Here is a 20,446-nt window from a genome sequence, read left to right on the forward strand (position 1 = left end):
GGCAAGCTCTCCTAGAAAAACAGAACTTAAAATGTTGTCATTACAAGACAGGATCAGACCCATGACTGATCTGGTCCAGTAGGTCTGAGAGTTCAAATATCCATGAGTGAGTCTTGTGACTCAGCTGCTGCTTAGATAACTGGAGGTGGGTGAATACATGTTTGGAAATTAGTCAGGCAGCAATGATGTTTTAGCACACATCTGTAAACTTGTTAGCTCTGACACAATTGAAAATATTAACAACGTTATGCCAAATCGTTCTTTCAGCTACAACAGCTCAAATCTGTTACTGCACTGAAGCCCTGCTGTTTTCCTTTTTAATTACATTTAACCTATCAGCTGCTTACTGTTAACAAAATCTGAGAAAATGGCTACATTAAAGCTTTGTTTTTTTGCCTTTTGAACTCAGATGATGCTAATTTAAGAAGACAGCACACAGCAGCTTACCAACCTTCTTCTTTGATCACTTCTATATTTGTTTGTGGCTTCTTTCTCTGGAGTAATGGATGTGTACATTCACTGGAAAGGCTACACTCTACTCCAGCCCCGCTCCAGGTAAACCTTCCAGTTCAACAGTTACTACAGATACAAAAAAACATACACAGAAGATGTGTAACTGAGGCAAAATGACAATTTTTTGTTTCCCTGTAGATTGATATTTTTCAGCTAGATCTGAATCTGAGACATTTGGAAAGGGAAAAGAGATTTTTGTTTATCATTTGTGTCATTTTAAGAATATTAATATGTCCCTCCTCTGTCTTTCTCTCACCTTTATCATTTTGTGATTATGAATGAGTGGAAAAATAAACACTTCACTCTGAGATAATTAGTGCCATTTCCCAGCCTGATTCCTTTTCAGGGCTCTTCATTTCCCTTCTACCTCAGCCAGCCTCTGCACATCTTGTGCCCCTCATCAAAATGCAATTTTCTCTTCGTACCACCCTACACCTGCAGTATATTCACCCTCCGATCGGGGTATTACACATTGCCTCAGCAACCTCTTCTGTATGTACTACCCATATCTACAATGAAGTCCGCCATGCTCTCTGCATCCTTTTCTTTCTCACCTTTTGTTGAAGCCTGCGTTTATTTTCAAAGACTTCTCTACTCAGCCTTTTATGTGCTGTGCTTTAAGCCCTTTCATTCCCCTGAGCATTCCCAGCCATCCATTCTTGCCCTGAGAGGGAGGTGGGTCTTCCTTGAATTTATTATTCAGGGAAAGGAGACAGGCCCCATTATTTGAAAGGCTCTGTTTGATTTCACAAGTCATTTAAATGAATGGTACATATGTGCAACTAGACAGTGCTTGTTAAAATGGTTAATTTGATTCTTTCTTTTCAGAGATGGTGGGAGAACCTAAAATCATAAAATGAGTAACTGAGTAAAAAGGCAAGAATTATGTTTTGTCCTGCTTTCTTTGTAATAATATTCAATAATAACATAAATCTTACAGAAATACTTATAGGGTATCACTATATCTACCAAGAGTTCATTATGTCTTACTTTATCAGAATGAAAGGCAGAGAAATGAGTGATTAGATTATGACATTAAAGCTGCGCCATTTTTATTTAAGCAATTGCATTACTTGCAGAGCAGTCTGCCAGAAAAATGACTGGTTCAGTGACAGATCTCTTTTTCTATCACAAAGCCCCTTTTAAAATAATTAGCAACGGGACAAAGTAAAATACAAAATATAGGAAAAATGGGAAAATATTCAGATGTTCTAAGTTAACCTTTCTAAAGCATCTACTCAAATGACAAAATCCCTGCAATAATTAATCTAACGTTGTGATCTTCAGGCAGGAGAGGCTGAACACTTGCATAGGTGTCAGTTAGGACAGGAAGGACAGAGACAAAGCTCTTCAAACAAAGTCTCCCCAAGATGTGCCTCACCTCTGGTACTGACTGAAGCAATATCTAAGTCCTACACTTTACAGAGAAAATATTTTTTTCTTAAAAATAAAAGTATCTACTATCAACTTATTGAAAATGTAAGCAGCAACTTCCTGATTATAGGTCAATTAAAAGACACTGGAGAAATTGCTGCATTGGCTTCAAGGGAACAGAAGGCTGAGTTTCTGTTGCCAAATAGTTGGGAATGATTTCCAACGGTTTTATTGGGAATTACAATCATTTAATGGAAAGAAAAATATGGCAATAGCAAACAGAAATTCCATAGTTATGTCTTTTAGCATCTCCAAGTAAGCCTGTGGCAAATGCTGAAGTATGACTGGAAACCACACCACTAAATTTTACCATTCAAGTGTACTGGTGACAAGCATCCTGTGTTTGGAGATTTCTTCTAGGCATATACATATTTATTAATATGAAGGCTTTAGTCTTAATGTTTTGATTTCTTATCAGTTTGACATCTGTTGGGCTCCAGCCCTGGTACCAACCTTGTCTCCCTTCATTCAAACAGAGGAAATGGGTTGCACTTCTCCATGGCCAAGGATTGCTCTCCAACACATCTCCAGAAGCATTACACTCAGTGTAGTACCAAATCATTTACCATCACTTTTTATAGTCCTGTCCAGGGAGTGCTTCAGGGACAGCTTCTATACAGAAGTCCTCAGCTGCCAAAATTCTTCTAGAAGCCACATGCAGAAAAAATAGAATCATTTATATTGGAAAAGACCACTAAGGTCATCTAATCCAACTGCCAGCCCATCCCCCCCAGTGCCCACTGCCCACGTCCCTCAGTGCCACATCCACATGGCTCTGGAACACCTCCAGGGACGGTGACTCCACCACCTCCCTGGGCAGCCTGTGCCACTGCAGCACCACTCTCTGAGAAGAAATGTTTCCTAATATCCAACCTGAACCTCCCATGGCACAACTTAAAGCCATCTCCTCTCATTCTATCAAAGGTACAATATTATTTTAAGGATGAGATGGACATTTTTCTGAAGTCATGTTGCAGCGAGCCAGAGACCTGGAGTGCCATAAGTAAACCCTGTTTACTAGCATAAACTTGATACCCATGAGGAACTGATCCTCTGTAGCTGTTAATTCTTTGATGATGTACTCTCTATGTCTGTAATATTTTATTTATATATATATATATATCTTTCTAACAGAGATTAGGAAGCACCTTCAAGCTGGCTGCTATTAAGCCTGTGTTTATGTGCCATATTGCCTTTTGCTATCACCTTTCAGACCAGACAGCAATGACCCTTTTGTTTCAAGCTAAGCCTTGAGCTTGTCAGAACTGTGGTAATGAGTCCATCACACGTGTGCTTGTTCCTTAGCTGAAATTCCCTATTTTTTTCTGAGGAGTGCTGGAGATAGTGTCTGCAGTGAGAGCTCAGTCTTACTGAAGTCTATAGGAAACAGTGATTGCTGCAAAGTAAAATCCCTCATATCATAAGCACCTTCCATACACCAAGCAACACCAGCATCTTATATGCATGCAGAGATACGCTTGCATGGCTTGTATTATTTATGCTCTTAAACCTCATCAGTTTCCCATATTAAAATGTAATGATTTAATGTTCACTCTGTGGCAGCATATGCTGATCATCTTGGAAAATATTAATCATTTTTCTACATTTTCAATTCTAAGGAGTCATTGTTCTGCCATTTCTATCTTCACAGTGGATGAAGACTTACCCACTGGTGTCATTGCAACATGATAGACTGTTATCAAGTCCTTACTAGGGGCATAAAACGTGTTTAGAGAATTAAGTTAATAAAAAAATAAGAACTCAGTGGCAGGAAATAGCATTACAGACTTCAGAAAACCAGAAGCATAATTAGTACTGTGGCATAATGATGAAAGAAGGCAATAAAATTATTTTACTTCATTTTGTATTTCTTGGAGCAATGCAAATTAGTTTGTCAGCAGGGAAGAGTTGGTTTCTTTAAATTTCATCTGTATGCTGTCTTAATGTTGTTTTCTTTGTAAAAGATTTTGCAGAACACAGTGAATCCTATACAGCTGAATTTTGAATTTGCATGATGCATGAGCAATTCTCCTTTTTCAGGTTGGGAATCTCATCTGCAACACAATTAGGAGAGCTCACAGTGGCTGGAGAATCAGTAGTGCTCTGTTCCCAAGAAGAACAGAAGGGTATGAGCATTTGATCTGTGAACTCTGCAGAGCCATGAAGGCTCAGGATAGCAGGGATATTTCTCTGGCACTCCTATTCAAAACAAAGAAATATCATCTTGGTGGCAACCTGGAGAATTCAGTGAGGCCAGAAAAACCAACATGTTTAATTACATATATTTTGTGATGCAAGAGCAAGAGTCAAAAGACACCCAATTCTTTCTTTACATCCAAATGATGCCCATGACAAAACTCCTACACTACTTGTTACTTCTCCCATATATTAAAAAGTGATTTTACAAAGTACTGACTAGAGAGGTAAACTGCGGTACTGTTGATTTTTTTCTTCTCTTCCAGTCCTTAAATTTTTTGTCTCAGGCAAAACATGCGGAGCAAAATTCAGCTGGTGTGTGCTAAGCTGTAAACCTCAGAACTGCATTTGGTCTGTAACCATTTTACTATTGGAAATTAATTTCCTATTGACTGTGTACAATTACAGTACAAAATTGAAAAATATTTGGTTTGTCTTTTTAGATTGTAACTGAATGCATCTTACAATCATATAATCATTAAGGTTGGAAAAGATTTCAAATATCATCCAGTCCAACCACCATCCCATCCCCACCATTCCCACTGACCACATCCCTCAGTGCCACATCCACACGGTTCTGAAACACCTCCAGGGACAGGGACCCCACCACCTCCCTGGGCAGCCTGTGCCACTGCAGCACCACTCCTTCTGAGATGAAATTGTTCCTAATATCCAACCTGAACCTCCCCTGATGCAACTTAAGGCCACGACTTCTCATCTTATCACTGTGACCTGGCAGAAGAGGCCAACTCCCACCTCACCACAGCCACCTTTCAGGTTGCTGTAGGGAGCAATGAGGTCTCTCCTGAGCTCCTCTTCTGCAGATCAAACAATCCCAGTTCCCTCAGCTGCTCCCCATAAGACTTGTGCTGTAGATCCCTTTGGCCTTTTCTAAGCACGCTGCAGGGGCCCTGATGTCTTTCTTGTAGTGAAGGGCCCAAAACTAAGCACATCACTTGAAGTGTGGCCACACCAGTGCTAAGTGCAATAGAATGATTCCCATCTTGACTCTCTGCTTTTTATTTACGATTCCTGACTTCAGCAGTGTACTGGATTTCAGATTTCTTGAGGAAGAGAACAGTCACTATGAGTTTCCATATATAGTACGTTAGTTTGCTACTATTTCATTAAAACCTGATTTAAATTGAACTGAACGCTTCTCTGAACTAATTAGTCTGACATGGAAAATTGCAGAATATTAAATCACTCATGGTCTCATTTTATACTAGTAAGTGGAAGCAGATGTACTGGTATGTTACAGATTCACCTCTGTAATGTGAAAACAGACAGAAAAAAAAAAAGAGAAGGAAAGGCAAGACCAGGTGGGAGCATAAGTTTAAGAGAATCAAGGTTGTCAAGAAAAAAGTACTAAAAAAAGTACTAATTCTTTATTGGAAAAGTAGACAGGAATCACAGGCCCAAGAGACAGGATTTGGTGATGAAACTGAAAGTAACTCAAGAAGCCATTTAGTTTGTTCCAGGCAGCATGGGAGAAGGAGCTTACTGCCAACTGTGGTGAGACAAGTGGGAGATAGATAATATTTAAATGATTTCTATTGAATTACATGAGAAGCCTACCTTAAAAGTGTTAGAGTTGCAAAGTTAAGAACTCAGAAGATGGGAAATGCCTGATTTAAAGTTTCCCAAACAACTAAAACTTGTAACTCGTGTAGGCACTGTACAATCTTTAATTACAGGATCACATATACCTTTTTACACAAGACCTTTGGCCTTTGTCTGTGCATGGAGGGCATACAATAATGAGCAACTATTCATTACTTTGTTTTATCCTCATTGTTAAGTGTGTGGCCTCATGCCTTATTTACTACATGGTATTCAACCTCTGCCCTGAATACACAATTAGTAATATCCTCACAGGATCTGCCATGTAATTTATTGCTATAGTACTTAGTGCTTCACAAACGTTAATTAATGTTTCCAAACTCCTTGCACAGACAGGTCATTTTTCTTATTTTTATGGTTGGGAACAGTATGAAATGACAAAGTCTTTGGGTGAAGTTTTTTCAGGAAACTTGCATTTCTGTGTATCTCCTTGAAGAAAGGACTGTTCACCATTTTCCCTCTCTGTCCTCATGTCCCTTCCATATATTCTGCAGGAATACCATGCCAGCTCTTTGACATGCCACTGAATCTCCAGTCTTGACTGTTTTGGACCAAGTCCATCATGCTGGGCTGCCTGCAGTATGAACTCTGGGCAGTGGGGATAGGCAGCCAACAACAACCTATCCAAACTTGCTGCTTGAAGGAAAGAAGACCACATTGTGACAAACATCAGTGAAGTGGTCCTTCAAAATGAACCAGCAGCACCATGGGAGATGCCACTCTCACAGCTCCTCCAGCTTCCCACTTTTCTCCATGCATGAAGCACGACTGCTGCATGTAGCCATAACAGTATTCTCATCCTTCTAGTGAAATAAGCCTATCATGCTTATTTGGAATGTGCCTATAGACCTAGAACTGAACCTGCTGCTAAGAAGGAAGCTTCTCACTGTGCCAAGGAAAACGTGTCCCTCCAGCAGTGGCTGTTTACTATGGCTTTCCTGGATTCACCAATCTGGTAGAGTACCAATACTGATATATTCACTGGAATATTGCTCGTGGCGTGGGGAGATGCAGGCAATCCGCCTGATTTCCCCACACTTCTAGAAAGATGAGCAGCAGTACACAGAAAGGAGTTTGATCTCTCCTATGGCTCTCATTTGAACATTCATGGCCACCCCAGTGCATGTATACACAAGCTCATGAAAGTTATAAAGCTGTCCTGGGTATCACAGAGGTATGAAGCTCTAAAGTTGTTTTGATGGACTCCTCACTACAAATACCCTAAAAGAGACAGGTGTACTGAGGTCCTGTGAATTCACACAAGCTTTAATTTTACAAGTTTATACTGGCTTTATTCCCTGTAAATGAGTTAGAAACATGAGTTATTTCCATAGCCAATAGGAAATTATTCCTGTGGGAAATTGCATCAGCCACATTCCTATGTCCTCTGCCTACCCAGCCCCAATAGTTTGTAACCTAGGAAGATCATGGAATCCCAGAGAATCCCAGCTTTGAAGAGAGTACAGATTTTTGGATCATTTTCCAACTTTGATCAGGGATCAACTCTTGGCTCCACGCAGGACTACCCAAAATTCAAACATCTTTGTAATGGAAACAGATAAAATGTTTAATCTTCCACTGGAAAATAGGGAGCATTGTTTATGTTTAATCAACATGAAGGTAGAATTCTTTGATCAAATACTGTTTATACTAAAGCATGGAAGTCTTGGCCACTGATGTTATCTGATTAATCAAGTAATATTGTTGTTCATGGAAAGGATCGAGGGAAGTTGACAAAAGGAGAACTTTCAGCTTGTACTTAGGTAATGTGTGACCATATTTGGATAAAAGGAGAAACGGTGCTCCACTCAAAAGGACCACTAGAGACACTAAAGACTCCCAAAGAAAGGAGGAGATGCACTTAAATGCTTGAAGAGGCCAAGTTAGATGATTCTGCAGTGTAGATGGGGATAAATAGGTATTAGATGAGTGGAGTACGTGTAAATTTAATGTTTAAATATGCTGAAGAAATTTGCATTGTGTGCTTATTTTGTGGAAACTTCCACCAAGCACCCAAGCATGAATAACAGGCATCTCTCCTGAGTGTGTGGGAATTGGCTCATTGCACACTGGGTAACGAATCCACTTTATGGACAACACTATGTCTGAGAGTGTTGTCCAAATTCTCCTTGAACTCCTGGATAACATGCTTGATCACATGAGGAATGGGCATGTGATCTGAGGCAGCCAGCACGGCTTCACCAGAGGAAGGTCATGCTTGACAAATCTGGTGGCCTTTTATGATGAAGTGATGGCATCGATGGACAAGGGAAAGGCGACCGATGTCATTTACCTGGACTTGAGCAAGGCCTTTGACATGGTCACGCACCACATCCTTATCTCCAAACTGGAGGGATGTGGATTTGATGGGTGGACCACTCGATGGATAAGAAACTGGTTGAAAGGCCGCAGAGGGTGGTCATCCATGGCTCTATGTCCAGGTGGAGGCTGGTAACGAGTGGCGTCATCCAGAGGTCTGTCTTGGGTCCGGTGCTCTTTAACATCTTTATCAATGACATCAATGACGGAATCGAGTGCACCCTCAGCAAGTTTGCTGACGACACCAAGCTGAGTGGTGCGGTCGACACGGTTGAAGGAAGGGATGCCATTCAGAGGGACCTCGAGAGGCTAGAAAGGTGGGCCCGGGTGAATCTGATGCGGTTCAACACGGCAAAGTGCAGAGTTTTGTACTTGGGCCGGAGGAATCCCAAGCATCCCTACAGACTGGAAGGAGCGGTCCTTGAGAGCAGCCCTGTAGAGAAGGACCTGGGGGTCCTGATAGATGAAAAACTTAACATGAGCCAGCAGTGTGCCCTTGTGGCTCGGAAGGCAAATGGGATCCTGGGCTCCATCAGAAGAGGGGTGGCCAGCAGGGACAGAGAGGTGATTGTTCCCCTCTACTCTGCTCTTGTGAGGCCCCATCTGGAGTACTGCGTCCAGGCCTGGAGCCCCCGGTACAAGAAAGACAGAGAGCTGTTGGAGAGGGTCCAGAGGAGGGCCACAAAGATGATCAGGGGACTGGAGCACCTCCCCTATGAGGACAGGCTGAAGGAGCTGGGCTAGTTCAGCTTGGAGAAAAGAAGGTTGCAGGGTGACCTCATTGCAGCCTTTCAGTACATACAGGGAGCCTATAAATGGGAGGGGATTCAACTCTTTGCAAGGGGGTAGATAACAGCAGGACAAGGGGAAATGGTTTTAAGTTAAGGGAGGGGAGATTTAGGTTGGATGTCAGGGGAAAATTCTTTACTGAGAGTGTGGTGAGGTGCTGGAACAGGCTGCCCAGAGAGGTTGTGGATGCCCCGTCCCTGGAGGTGTTCAAGGCCAGATTGGATGGGGCCCTGGGCAGCCTGGTCTAGTACTAACTGGTCTAGTATTAAATGGGGAGGTTGGTGGCCCTGCGTGTGGCAGGGGGGTTGGAGATTCATGATCCTTGATGTCCTTCCAACCCTGCCATTCTGTGATTCTGTGATTCTGTGATTCTGTAATGGCACTTAAGTTAGTACGTTGTAAAGTTCCCAGCACAACTACCTGTAATCTCTCTAAACATCCGGATTGACAAAACAAAGGGCAACCTAAATAGGACAGCCTACACCCAGAAAGAGAGACAAAAGAACAATGAGTTAATCAGCTATTTTTGCCTGACTCACAAAGGTAGGACAGCTGTAGAGACAAACGATTCTCAGTCAGTGACTACTGGTACAAAAGGTGCAAGAAAATCCCCCACATTTAAAAACCAACATGGTTATCAGCAATGACAACAATCCAGAAGGCACTGTGAGAACAAAGTAACAACGTTCCCTCATTCTCTGTGTCACAACAAAGGATCGTGGACAGACGATACACAGGTAAATCTTTGAGCATCTTAGTATCTTTGAGCATCTTAGTGAGTGAGCAAAATCGATCAGAGAATGCCTGGGATTGAGTTAAAATACAAAATAAAATTACCTTTCTCTCCCACATTGCCTCTTGTTGAGATTTGCTCCACTACTTGAGCTTTGCTGAACAGTTCCAGGTGTTGGGCTGCTCCTGTTGTCAATCAAGCAGGAATTAATCTCTGTACAAGTCTTACATACAAGACATATGGGTACTCTTACAAACAGCAAACGTGTTTTTGTCTACAACAGAAGTCCATCTTGAAACTGTTAAAAGTGGTTAAGTAAGGGAATTCTTAATCGCAATTTGACTACTAAGCTTGCCCTTGGAGATGGGAACATCTTGGGAGTATGTGAAGATGAATTTAATCAGTATGACTAGAGTAGTCAGGAGAAAGGGAGATTAGCCCCCATATTTAATAGAACTCCCTCATTATAATATTAAAAATCACACCCATTGGCTTGAAGACTCCATCCCATCTGGAGATCCTCCCCAGTGAGCATGCACGATATCAAAAAGTATTATAACATGCAGACTATGTAACCAATCATAGAGCCAGAGCCTGTATCAAGCAATGGTCAAGTTATATGAGTATGTATTAAAAGCATCACAGAAAATCCCTAGCACATAAATTTGTGCAACTTTGCAATAAATCAGTATTTCATCTCTGTGTTTGAGACTGGCTCATTACATACCAGGCAAGGAATCCATCTTTTGGACAACACTCCCACCAGGTTGGTAAAGCTTCTCCTGCCAGGCCCCTGCATGCTCTTGGCCACTACTTGCAGGTCAGCGGTGAGCTGTGCTGGCCAAGAAGCAGCATGTGTTCCCAGGTGTGATTTCCTGGTGAAAATCAGTTCTGAGACCCAGGTGAGTTGATGAAGGGCAGCATACAGCACAGGGCTTTGAGGGCAAATGTGACTGGCTCTCACCAAGGGACAGAATGTACTCTGCCCTCGAGTCCAGCATTGGAGCACTGCAGTAGGAATACTACACAGATTGCTGAAAAGGATCTCACCTGTCCACCGTCCCTTTGGCACAGTCCTCACTAACCACAAGGAAGCTGTGTCTGCTGTCTATAGAAGGGTGCTATCTATTTACACTGCTACACACCCTTCTGTTGCAAGAGAAGGCTGTTATAGGCTATCAAGCACTCCTACCCCACTCAACTTCACAGAGAAGGGAGGAGATCTTAAATACCACAGCTAACACAGCTTTTACAACTGAGTCACTCCCCCCATGCCTGTTAATGGTTTTGCAAACTCTCACAGCATATAGACAGAGAACACATGTTTACATGTTTTATGAGCTTGTGATAGCCACCCATTCATCATTCATGGTAGAGCACCAAAATATTTTGCAAGCAATTGTATCTAATTCTAGAAACTTAATTAATATCAATTATGTTCTAAGTGTATAAGAAAGTTGTAATTCTTGTGTTTCAGCACAGCCAGCATTTGAATTTTCAAAGCACTCTAAACAAGCATGAATCTGTAAAGAATTCTCTTTGCAGAGGAAGCTGCTGCATAGAAATTAAATCTACTACATTTCTGTGCAGTACTGATAGCATAAAGTTGGGTTACAGTCTCATGCCACCACAACAGGAATCTTTGCTGACATGTACATAAGTAGTATATTCCATAGTTGTATTTTCTTGTATACAGTACTCTGCTTTCCTTACAGGTGATCTTTCAGTTTGGACTAGGTCCATATAGAATCGTAGAATGCCTTGGGTTGGAAGGGACCTTAAGGACTATCTAGCCTCAATCCCATGCCATGTGCAGGGCTGCCACCCAGCAGCTCAGGCTGCCCAGGGCCCCATCCAACCTGGCCTTGGACACCTCGAGGGATGGGGCACCCCCAGCTCTCTGGGCAACTGTTCCAGTGCCTCAGCATCTTCTGGGTAAAGAGTTTATTCCTAATGTCTAATCTGAATCTACCCACTTTAATTTAAAGCCATAATTCATTATCCTATCACTACGCTCCCTGGAAAAAAAGTCCCTCTACGCCTTCTTATAAGCCCCCTTTGTTATTAGAAGGCTGCAGTGAGGTCTCCCTGCTAAACAAGTCCGACTCCCTCAGCCTATCTTCATGTGACATGTACTCCAGCCCTTTAACCATCTTTGTGGTCCTCCTCTGGACCCAATCAAACAGCTCCACATCCGTCCTGTGATGGAGGCTCCAGACCTGGCCACAGTACTCCAAATGGGGCCTTACAAGGACAGAGCAGAGGCAAACAATCCCCTCCACATGCTGCTGCTACCACTCTGCTGCTGTAGCCCAGGATGCAGTTGGCCTTCCAGACTACAAGTACATGTTGCCAGCTCATGATGAGTTTTCCATTCACCAACACCTTCAAGTCCTTCTCCCATGTAAGAGTAATAGGATGAGAGGGAATGGCCTAAAGCTGCATCAGGGGAGGTTCAGGTTGTACGTTAGGAAACATTTCTTCTCTGAAAGAGTGGTGCTGCAGTGGCACAGGCTGCCCAGGGAGGTGATGGAGGCATTCAAGAAACATTTAGATATTGTACAAAGGGACATGGTTTATTGGAGAAATATTGGTGGTAAATGGACAGTGGGACTGGATGATCTTGGAGGTCTTTTCCAGTCCTTATGATTCTAGGATTCTATGAGGCTATCTGCAAAAAACATGCTTGGTTACATAGTCAACATTCACATAGAATTAAGTTACTTTCTACTTCTAACAATTCATCTTTTACTGTAAAACTATTCCTTGCCATCATTCCAAGCAAAGGGAGAAAAGAAATAACAGTAAAGTAAAAATATGGGGCTGGTTTGCTTTCTCTGCATCAATGCAGCAGTGCAAAGGGACTCAAATGGGAATGTTAATCCTGGCCAAAGCCATTACACAGCACAGCTGTAAAATTAGAAGAACAATCTGAGGCAACAGCTACACATGTCCAGCACGCCTTCAATAGTTATTTTTCAGCCTAATTAAATCCCTGATCTGGTTCACTGCACAAACAACTATCCGGGAAAAAAAAAAAAAAAAAAAAAAAAAAAAAAGAATAGTGGGAAAAAAACTACAGAGTAAAACTCTTCCTAAATCCTCATCACCAGCAAGTGAAGGTGCTTGGAGAGACAGCCTTGCACATGAATTTCTGGGGAGTTCATCTTCCAGTAGCAGTCTGTAGTGTCCTTCATAATAGTTGTTAAGATGAAATAGGTTTAGAACTAAGTAGGCGAGGGCCTGTGATAATACATTCAGGAGGAGGTCCAATTTTATGAAATGGTTGACAAAATGTAAACATTAGGTAACAGCTGCTCAAATAATCTATTTACACAAATCTAGTATCAATTCAACTACCTGTGATACAGAAAAATAATACTAAAATAGCTTTCTAGCATTATATAGCCACAGCTATCAACTAATTTCTGCACACACACAGTAAATGCATACAAAATTCAGAAACTGTGTGCTATTCAGATCTAAAATGAATACTCGAGCTATTTTTTCCAACCCTGAGAGTGACTATAAGAACAATGACTTCAAAAGTTATTTTGGTCTAATCAAGGAATCACAAGATGGTGGCCATTGTTTTCCCAGAGGTAATTTTGGTCTCACTTCTAGAAAATAGATTGTCCTCTTTTCTCCCAAAGCTGACTGAAAACCAGTTTATTTTTTAATGAACAGTTTGGGACCCATCAACCTGAGGATTCCAGGCAAAGTGTAACATCAACAGTCTCTAAAGTTCAGGTTATTACAACATGGCTTAGTCTTTTTCCACAGATATCATCAGATGAAAAGCTGAATTAATCGGCTTTATTTTGCAAAAGTAAATAACTAAAAAACCTACACAGTGAAGACCGGATACATAGGAAAGTTTGCCCACAACTAGCCAGGCTGGTGAGCCTAGAAAGCCATATTTACTATCTGATTATATCAGTGAGGCTACAGAGATTCAGATTCCAAATAAGCTGATATGAAAATAGATCGGAATAGCTATTTTGTTTTCTCCCAAACCACTACATTTTCCCTTTGAAGTCTGGAATTTTAATAATTTCTGCTTCAAGTTTCACTATAAGATTTCAGATGTGAGGTAAGCAAACTGTTCTGCTGCGTATTTGTAGAGATTTGAAACTACATACAGCATAGTTCTGATACTTGTAGAGAATTTTAACTCAGTTTTGCCACTTCTTACTTTATACTGCTTGATCTGATGAACCATCTCAATGAACTTCTCTATCAGCCTTTCAGCAGCTTCCATTATGACCACAATAATTACTATTACAACACTTTAGGAGTGCTTTTTTAAAAAGGTACTCAGTTCCTCATTTGTGATTTCAAGCATGGTCTCACATCAAGAGTTTGCAGATGATTGTGTGGTCTCTCCTTGGGCAGGCAGCCTATCAGTATTGCTAATTCTGTAAAACACTTGACGAAAAAGCCCTGAGTTTGAACCAGTTGAGTGAATTTCCTGAAAAGATAAAGGAGAGAGGAAACAGAATCAGGGTCTGTTTCACTGGTACTCTATCATGGAACTTTTACACTAAAATGGCCCTAGGAGCTACCAAAGAGTCAGAACATGCTGAGCCGTGTGGATGCAGAGCTGGAATGCTTTCCAACATTGTGCCAATACACCTTGTTGTTCATGAGATGCCTTGAGGCACACCTTGCTGGCAGATGAAGAGAGTAGACTGCATCATCAGAGAAGAAAAAGGTCCTAGTCCTCTGCTGTATTCCTATACAGCACAGGCAGAATTACACAGAAACCCTGGGCAAACACACCACAGCCACAACTGTGAATCTCTGACTTGAAAATTAGCAGTCTGTTGTGTACTGCGTTAGCCTTGGAGTAGAAAAAGAGTGTTGTCAAGCTTAGTGAAGACAGCCAAGAAACCGGCTGCAAATGTGTGGCACAGGGCATTGGCTCTTCTTGCCCATGCAAGGGATGGAGTCATGGCACAGAGGCAGTCAAACAGAAGATGCCATGGCTGGCAACCACACTGCAAACACACTGCTCAGTCACGTGTAAATGCAGCTGGAGAAATGTGACGAGATAAAACCAAGCAGGTCTGTCACATGACTGGCAATAACAAATATCCTGTTCTATAACCCCATCCCAGGTCCTCTTCTTAATTACAAGAAAAGCAAATAAACACTGGAAAGATAAGGCAGATGTGAACTAAGTTTCTAATGTCATGCCATCCTCAACAATTCCTGTTTAAACCTTGGCCAAAGCTCTGCTCATCTACCCAAAAAGCTACACAACTCCAACACCTACAGTTTCCTCCACTCTCCACGTGGGATGCTCCTGACACACAGTGCAACATTTTCAGCATATGTAGGTCAGCAAATGGAGGCACACATTGAGCTTGAAACATGGATGATGCTACTGCAAATGCGAAGGAGGGCATCTGAAGCAACTGAGGCTACTGACTGCCAGGGACAGCAGCTTTCTCCAGGCACCAAGTGTTTTCCTGGTCCTGCACAAGTTGAGCTATAATATCTGCTCTTGACCTCTTTCTTTGGCTGCTCATTTGTCAAATCTAAGCTCTACAGAAGCAGCCAACTAGAAATATTAATTTCTCAAATAAAAGAAGAGTTTTTTGATGATCTAAGATCCCAAGAGGCAGTTAGTAGCCCATCTCACACTTTCTTGCCCTCTTGCAACATCATCCCAACTGTTCGGGTTCAAGGATTCTGTTCTGATTCTGTTCAAGGATTCTTTGGGAATTTTGGATTTAAAATATGGGTTTAAAACAGGTTATTTGGTAAGAGGGTTTGTAAGAAGTGGTTCTGGCAGTGTCTGGGGGGACCAAGCTGAGCTTTGCAGAAGACGCTGCCAAGAAGCACTGACACGTTTGTCCTGGATGTACACATAGATGGAAGGAAATTGCCTGAAAACAAAACATGAAAAGCCATAAAGGATGTAGCTACACCCAAAAGGCGTCAGAGATGAGGCAACTTTTAGGTTTGTTAAGCTACAGGGGGAGATTTCTTGCAACAGAGAGCCTACTTGGCCAAGTGACTGAGTTCAGAGAGGCCCAGCAGGACAAACCCAGACAGACACATGGGAAAACTCCTCCTGAATCATGTTGTCTTCTGCCGAGAGTGCAGTATGACTTGTACCCCTGCTCCTGACCCCTGGCAATAAGGTTGCATAACCAGTAATAAGAAAGATATCCATAATATGTAAGTGGGCTGCCAGTGTACACCTTTGCTCCCTTCTCCCTCCTCTCTGGCACCAGGGCACAGGGACTCTCATTGTCAGGATGATAAAGGACATTCGAATCATAGGATCACTAAGGTTGGAAAGACCATCAATATCATCTTGTCCAGCCATCAGTTCATGCCTGTGACCACTCTAGACCATGACCCTCAGTGCCACATCCACACAATTCTTGAACACCTCCAGGGACAGTGACTCCACCACCTCCCTGGACAACCTGTGCCACTGCAGCACCACTCTTTCAGAGAAGAAATGTTTCCTGATATCCAACCTGAATCTTCCCTGACACAACTTGAGGCCATTACCAATAGTTACCTTGGAGAAGAGGCTGACCCCCATCTTCCTACAACCTCCCTTCTGGTCACTGTAGAGAGAGATAAATTTTTCCTGAGCCTCCTCTTCTCCAGACTGCAATCTCAGTTCTCTCACTGCTCCCCATGAGGCTTGTGCTCCAGACCCCTCACAGTTCTGCTGTCTTTCTCCGGACAAGCTCCAGGTCTTTGATATCTTTCTTGTAGTGAGGAGCCCAAAACTGAGCACAGTACGTGAAATGCAGCCCCACCAGAGTACAGAGGGACGATCACCTCCCTGCTGCTGCTGGCTACACTATTTCTGAAACAAGCCAGAATGCCTTTGGCCTTCTTGGCCACATGAACACACTGCCATTCAGATGGCTGTCAGCTAATACATAGATCATTTTCCTTCATGCTGTTTGCCAGCCACTCTGCCCCAAACTTGAAGCGATGCATTGACTTGTTGTGACCAAAATGCAGGACTCAGCACTTGGTCTTGTAAAAGCTCACCCCATTGACCTCAGCTCATCAACCTAGACTATCCAGTTCCCTCTGTTGGGCTTTCCTATCCTCAGGCAGATCAACACTTCCTCTCTTTTTGGTGTCACCTGCAAACTTACTGAAGGTGCATTCAATTCCCTTGTCCAAATCATCAGTAAAGACATTGAACAGGACAGCTCAATACTGACCCCTGAGGAACACCACTCATGACCATTCACCAGCTGGATTTAATTCCATTCACCACCACTCTCTGAACCTGGCCATCCAGTCAGTTCTTTACCCAGCAAAGAGAGTATCTCTCCGAGCCATGGGCTGCCAGCTTCGCCAGAAGAATACTGTGGGAAACAGTCAAAGGTTTTACTAAACTCTATGTATATTACATCCACAGCCTTCCCCCATCCATCAGGAGGGTCACAGAAGAAATCGAGTTGGTCAAGCAGGACCTGCCTTTCATGAACCGATGCTGGCTGAGCATCATCCCCTGGTTGTCCTGCAAATGCTTCATGGTGTTACCAAGTCCTGAGTGCTGAGTCTCTAAGAGTGTATGAGAACTGAGCAATAGGGTGACTAAGACAACCAGTATTATCAATATCCAGTTGCTGGGCTGCCAGGAGACGGTGACACTCACCCTGGGACAGGAAAGTGTAATGATATAGGGAGTACTGTCTATAAAACAAAGCAGCAGCCAGCCCTTACAGCACTTAGACCAGAACTGCCAGCGGATGGCAAAACCCATGATCCGCTGGAGGCCAGGAACACACCCACCACTGTCTTCTTCCTTTGAGGACTGAGTGAATGACTTACCTTTTACTTTATGTCTGAGTCTAAGTTACAACTGTATCGCGTGGTGATTGATAAGAAATTGACCCAGTCTGCAAAGAGTCCAACCAGCTGACTGAAAAGCTTGTGTAACTCAGAATGTGACACCCAAGAAGAAGTCCAGCTTTCAAGCACATTGAAAACCCTGGCCCCAGCAGTCTCATCACATACGCACATCATCAGAGGAGGTGCTACACCACCCAGGCTTTCTCAAGTCCATCCTTGATCCCTAATGAGATCAGAAATTGGGTAAGCGGGGGGCCACTCACATAAAGGGTTAAGTATACTAAACTTAGAAAAACAGTAAGGGAAGACCAGCAGGACATGTCAACCTCTTTGCAGACAGGACCAAAGGAACTGTGCGAACATAAGGGGAAGAACAGCCTAAAGCAACTGGTTTTGACAAGTTTGAATGGAGGACCTATTGTAAAGTAAAAAGGTCAGACCAAGGAAGACTTCTGACTTCATCCCCACAACCACCTAAGGGAGACCCTCGCTACAAACTGTGCACGCATCAGAGGGGGGGACAGCATGTAAATGAGCTCCCGGAAAAAAAATGAATATGTAGATGAGCTCCAAGAAATCTTCTGAATACGTATAAGATCTGCCTATAAATCTGTAACGCTTTTGCTTATCGGTGTGCAAGATAGGTGGAATGATTCCCCTTGCACCTGACGTTTGTGCATTCACCAAATAAATCATACCTGCTTTATAAACTAATCTCCACGTTATAGAGTTTGATTCTGCAAGTCACTAACACAGCTGGAGATGAGGGCTTCCAAACCTTATGTGGGACAATGTAAGATTGGGGTAGCACAGAATGTCAGAGCATGCAATGGGAAGAAAAGAAACCCTTGGGTTTCTCTGGGAAGCACTGCTCTCAGGTGAAACAGGTTTCTTCATAAATGTGCTAATGATGGCCCATCTCTCTTCTCTCAGTAAGAAACTTCTCTGTAAGAAACTGGCCTCAGTTGCTGCTGGTAAAGATCACAGAATCACAGAATGGCAAGGGTTGGAAGGGACTTCAACGATCATGAATCTCCACGAATCTCCAACCCCAGATCCTTGGTCAAGGGTGTAAGAGACTATTTCTGCACCTTTGTTGTTGGACAATTTCAGCAGGCAAGTCCTGGACAAGTCCAAGGTATCTTTTGTCTGAAGACTTGTAGGCTGGGGAAAATGAGACATATTTCAACTTCCCGTGACCCATCTAGAAGTGTGTTTTCATGCACATGACACATAAAATGAAGAGTTTTTATGGGTATATTTAAAATGTACTTTTGCAGACAAAGCAGGCATAAAAGGTCACACTTCAAGATTAGAAGATTATAAGGAAAGAGCATTCAACCTTTCAAAATGATTTCATTTAAATCGTGTTTACTGGATGCTTACAGTGCACAAGCAATGGATGGATGGAAAGATATCAACTGTACAGAACTCAGGGAAGAACCCCAGATTTTGGCTTTGGAGAGTTCACTGGAAATTCTTTCTGAGAATTCTTATTTCTGTAGTAAAACTAGAAAACAGTCACCTTCCAAGCACTCTGGATGCCCTACAGCAGTCTATGGCCACAAGTACATCTACTTTGGGAAGAGCCCAGATTACCAAGCTTCTGGGCCAAGGAACAAACAAACAGCAACAGAAATGTTTCTGGGCAAAGATGGACTCTTGCCTGGAAGACTGCAGGCTCCCCTGGCAGAACCAAGCATCCTCAAGTCATGATGTGTTTCAAGAGCATCCAACATGCCAAGCTAAACATGAATCCTTGATTCATCTCTCCTTCATCAGATTCATACTCATGCTTTCTCTGAGTGTTCCTGAGTAAAAAGGAAAGGTCTTCTGGAGAGAAAAAGGGCACATTTTCCAAAATTAACTCAAAGCAAGTGTATGAGGAAAGTGCATTGGCAGAACCACCCACTCTACAAGGGCAATTTGCTTCATTCTCCATTAGCCTGCAACTTTATTACAGAGTAAGCAGAGGAGGGCCAAAGTACAGCTAACCAAGAAACTCAACAACAACAAACAGCAAGAACTTTGCAAATTATGAGAGACCAAAACTGAAATGTTCTTTATCAGAAAAGAAAAAAAGCAAAAAGAAAATGTGTACAAATAGGACAATATTTGATTGATAGGACAAGAAGAAAGTTGAATCAGTTCAGTGGGAAGAGGAAAAGATCTGGGGGATGTTTTTCAACAAACAGTAACATTTGGGAAAAAAAATGGAAAGAGTAAGAAAATTCTGATTCGATTCAAGTAAATTCTTGGCTGAAAGTTGAAGACAGGAAAGATTATTGAAGATGGCGAAGCCTTCTATTCCAAAATTTTGCAAATAAAATTATGCAGTTTATCCATTCAGATGGCCATAAAATTGAAAAAAAAAAAAAAGAAAAAAAAAAAAGAAAGAAGAATTTAAATAATCCATATGTAAATCATTCCATTCAGATCCAATGAGGCATTTTGGTTCATTCAAGGTTTTGGCACAATAGATTTTTTTGTTTCATTTTGCCAAAGAAAACTTGAGCATATTCTGACCCAAAGCAAGATTTTTTATTTTCTTCTTTTTTGTTTATTCGGCATCTAAACAAACAAAAAAATCAACCAAACAACAAAACAGCATTTGTCTGGATTTGCTGGGGTCATGAAATGAAATTATGCCAAGGTAACATAATTTTATCATAGCAAAATGATGATGCTAAAGCATCCATTTAATCCAAAGCAGCTGTAAGCTGGTTTTATGCTTGCTGACTGCTGACAGAAATATAAGAATGACACAAAGAATTCTGCAGTACAGTCTAGAGATCAAAGACAGGTTTTCTATCCTTCTGTCCTTTGCTTTTTCCTATGATCTTGGCCACGCAGACCAATGGTCTACAGTAAGTTGGACAGACAAGAGCTCCCCAGAACTCTTAAAGAACTGACTTCATTGACAAACAGCATCTGTCTTGCTAGCACCAGATATTGTCTTGGCCTTCACAGGTTATTTATTGGTGCAGCAGAGCA

The 20,446-nt window shown here is 42.2% G+C and overlaps 1 long non-coding RNA gene across 1 annotated transcript in view; it reads right to left on the bottom strand.

Moving 5' to 3' along the window:
• Positions 1-467: 467 nt before the first annotated feature.
• Positions 468-20,446, bottom strand: part of LOC149919638 (uncharacterized) — a 39,725-nt gene continuing 19,746 nt past the window's right edge. The window contains exons 2-4 of the long non-coding RNA XR_016463663.1: positions 9,712-9,792; positions 2,401-2,591; positions 468-579 (exon numbers count right to left, since the gene is read on the bottom strand). This is a non-coding gene — a long non-coding RNA (uncharacterized LOC149919638). The remainder of the gene's footprint in view (positions 580-2,400; positions 2,592-9,711; positions 9,793-20,446) is intronic.

The sequence above is a fragment of the Phasianus colchicus genome, chromosome 1 (genome assembly GCF_987193195.1).
Source record: "Phasianus colchicus chromosome 1, bPhaCol1.hap1.1, whole genome shotgun sequence".
Classification (NCBI taxonomy): Eukaryota; Metazoa; Chordata; class Aves; order Galliformes; family Phasianidae; genus Phasianus; species Phasianus colchicus.